This window comes from Petaurus breviceps, unplaced genomic scaffold (genome assembly GCF_028583685.1).
Source record: "Petaurus breviceps papuanus isolate PSGF00001 unplaced genomic scaffold, PetGlider_PUasm1.0 214, whole genome shotgun sequence".
NCBI lineage: Eukaryota > Metazoa > Chordata > Mammalia > Diprotodontia > Petauridae > Petaurus > Petaurus breviceps.
The window spans coordinates 24,668,674-24,672,541 of NW_027185863.1; the positions used below are offsets into that span (position 1 = coordinate 24,668,674).

The 3,868-nt window shown below is 43.1% G+C and overlaps 1 pseudogene; it reads left to right on the top strand.

Annotated features, from left to right (window-relative positions):
- Positions 1–459: 459 nt before the first annotated feature.
- Positions 460–1,489, top strand: LOC138165693 (ribonuclease P/MRP protein subunit POP5 pseudogene; annotated as a pseudogene).
- The last annotated feature ends 2,379 nt before the right edge of the window (positions 1,490–3,868 follow it).

The following is a 3,868-nucleotide window of genomic DNA, read 5'->3' on the forward strand; positions in this document are numbered from 1 at the left end:
ACTTAGCACTTAGTAATCGATCAAGCCTCTGTTGTGGAAAAAATAAGGTATGAACTCCTGTTACTGATGTAACAGGAAGCGGTTGGCTGAAACAGAAAGCTAATGTTGTGCGTATATAAGGAAAATCTCCAATGAGGCACAGTCAGAATATCTTGGAACCAGCATCTGGTGGCAGAGCAGCTACAGAAGAGAGAATGAAGCACTAAGCCAGAAGTTCCTGATAACCTGTTGTGTTGGAATTTCTTCAGAACAGGAGCCTAGGAGCCCAGAGCCCTGAGGCTGGACCCCAGAGCCCAGAGCCAGGAGCCAGGAGCTTAGAGCCTGGAGCCTGGAGCATGACTGGGATGCTGAGACGTTGTGGCTTGGTTGAGCCTTGGATTCCCTGGAGCAAAAATTGTGAAGAAGGCTCCCCGCGCCCGGCCCTGGCGGGCTCGCGGCCCGGCCAGCCTCTAGCACTCACTCGCTTCTCCCTGTCGTTCCCGCTGTAGGTACCTGCTGTGCGAGCTGGTGTGGGAGGACCCCCGCTGCCGCGCCTGCCTAGAAGAGCGGGTCCTGTTCGGCCTCCTGCGGAACGCTATCGTCCGGGTGCACGGAGCCTTCGGCGCGGCCGCCTGCGCCGTGGCCCTGACAGTGAAATACCTCAATGCCTACACTGGGGTAGTGCTACTTCGATGTCGGAAAGAATTCTACCAGCTCCTGTGGTCAGCTCTGCCCTTTATTACTTATCTCGAGAACAAGGGCCAGCGCTACCCTTGCTTCTTCAACACGCTGCACGTGGGAGGGACCATCAGAACCTGTCAGAAGTTCTTGATTCAGTACAACAGGCGTCAGCTTCTGATCCTGCTGCAGAACTCCCCCGATGGAGAGGAACGGGAGTCTATCCAAAAGTCGGTCATGAGCTGTTCGTTAGAAGAGCAGCAGGAAGATGAGCTTTCAGAAAGTGGAAGTGAGGATGATTCCACAGAGATGGAATGAGTATCTGCTGGGAAACAAAGCCCCCCTGATGCCCTCTCACAAATAAACTGAGGTTTCCACTCACCACCTCCATCCCATCTAAAGGTGGATTCAACCCAGTCATCTACAGCAGGGAGCAAAGCCTGTTCTCTGCCTCAGTAGAGATTCAGGAGTAAAATCCCTGTGGTCAAGAACCATGACCTTATGAGGCAGGAACTGTTTTAGAACAGATTTTCTGCTGTTTATTGTTTTTCAATAGTTTTTGTTGCTATGAACAAATGCCTTCTCCCTCCCTTGTGATGGTTCTCCAGTTTTCATAGAAGTCATGGGTAGAACAGTCCCAACAAATTTGGCCTGTGTGGAATCTGGGAAAAGGATCCCCATTCCCCACCTACTGCCAAGAGACTGGTTATTCACACTAACCCTCCCTAGTGGGGTCATTTCTCCCTTGCTCTTAGGAATTCCTAGGGCAGTTAGGTGAGCACACAAAGGCATTTGTTTTGACAATTTTTATTAAACTATCTGTTGGTTTTCCTGGTTGGTCTTGGAACTTGAAATTGGATTAAGTTACCATAATGCATAATAGGGCACTTAGCTAGCCCCACCCTTTCCTGTTCAGTTGATTTTCTTCTAGAGAAACACAAGTCAGTATGACTGCAAAATCCAACAAACGCGAGAGGTTTTTGGCTGCCTGAATTGCTGGGTCTGGGCCGCCCTCTGCCCTGTCCTCAGACCAGCTCCCTCCTCTGCCTCCCTGGTAGCCAGCTTGATCTAAAAGGGGAAAGTGAAAGGGGGCTGCTGCCCAGGCTTTGAGCAGTACTGAAGACGACCACTGGGGGGGGGGGCAGTCTGGCCAGCAGTCCTAGGTTTAGGTTTGTTTTTTATTTTTTGAAAAAGAAGGCTCACGCTTCCTCTTGTGCAAAAAAAAAAAATAAATAAATAAATTGTGAAGAATCTGACATGGAACAGGCCCTGTGAACTTCAGTGTGGAGCAGGATCTACCCAAAGATCTGGACAAGGAACTGGTAACTGTCTGCCATTGAACCCATGTGACAGTCTGGTGAATTCAAGTATAATCTGGGACCATGAAGGGGATCCAGGGAATCGGAGAACAGGCCCTAAGTCCAGATGAAAAGACCTCTCCCTGGGTACTGAGTAAAGTTGAAATTGCAGTTTACTAGTGACCTAGGGGTGGAGGATATGTATATGATACTTAATAAATGATTGCTGAATAAGTGACTGATTGAGTTAAACAAGACTTTGCCCCCTGAGTGGAAGACTTTGACTATTGCACTTTGAGATGATTGTTCTTTGTTCTAAATATTGTGACCACTTTGGTGGAAACTATGTGGCCATTTTAATGATAAGCTGTTGTGCAGTGATAACCTGTAATATTGTGAATGCTGTACCTTGATTTTCTGTAAATGTTTTGCTTTGATTTGTTATGGAATAAATAGTGTTCACTATACTATGTAATCAGAACCTTAAAAGTTGTTTACAGTAGCATTCTTCTGGAAAGCTGCTTGTTCATGGTATTACAATTGCTAAGTGTCACACAGCTAGTCTGAGACCATATTTGAACTCAGTTCTTTCTGACTTCAGTTCCTCTGCTTTATCCATTGTACTAAACTAACTGTTCTTTGTGCTAGGTAAGTTCAATGTATGAATTAAATGAGTTACTGGTGGGTAATTCAATATTTAAGAAAAAGAAATGCATTTAGCCATAACATAGAAATAATATTAAACTAATGTACTCCAGAAGATGCTTACCCCAACCCTTCTCTCCATATGTAAGGTGACCGATCATCATAGCAAGATGCAGTGACTTATATGTGGTCTTGGGCCATCTACCAAGTCTGAATTTCCTCAACTTCACATGGTGGTACTCCACAGTGATCAAGAAGTCACATCAATATGACCACAAGAAAACAAGAAATTTCATCAAGGGAAGTGCTGCATGAATCTTAGCCCCCTGAGTCAATCAAAAACCTTTAGTGTCACTTCTTGGGGGAAGAAGTAAATATGCTGCTTTCATAATAAAAAAATCTAATTATATTTATAAGCATTTTCTATCTATCTCTCTCTGTGTTTGTCTCTGCTTGTCTGTCTTATTTCTATTAAGCAGCCAGAACGGAGGAAGTTTCCTCTACCATGATGTTCTGTTTTGTTTTTTTTTAATAATTTGGGAAAAAAATTTTCTGCCCATGGAACCTGGAAGATATGTAAGTATTAGGCTTTTAACCACATGAAAGCTGTGCTGGTAATAGCATTCACAAAAAGCTTTCTCTTCACTATTTTATAAAAGACCTAAAGGAATAAAATATGTCACCTCTGAGGAAGTACAGGTAGGAGAAATAGGTTTTATTAACCAATGTCAAAGCTTTTGGAAGGCTTTCACATGGGGAAAAGAAAGGTGAAGGTTGATCTAATAATGGACTTCCTTGCCCCCACCATTCCAATTCTGGTTTTTGAAAAGGAAAGAACATTGTTTTTGATCCCTTGTCCCTCCATATAGAAATAACCATAGTAAGAAAGCAGCTTTCTACAGTATAGAACGTTGGTCTAAATTTTGTTGTAAAAAAAAGTACAGCATAAAGCCAATGAAAGAATATTACATGGGTAAAATTATGAGTATCCTGTATCATACTTAGGTAAGTCTCATAGACACTGTAATTTGGAGAGGGATACACTTGTTGAATGCAGGGGTCATATAGTCTTTACTTCTCACATAAGGAATGAGGTTCATATATGTATATATATTATATATACATATATGATCAAGGTGCACATAGCTCCAGACAGGATAATAGGTTTAAACTACAAACAACACAAGGAATATTTTAAATATGGAAGAATGCCAAAATGATGGTAGGAAATCAACACTTGAATAAAATTTAGAAGGAAGCCTTCTGAA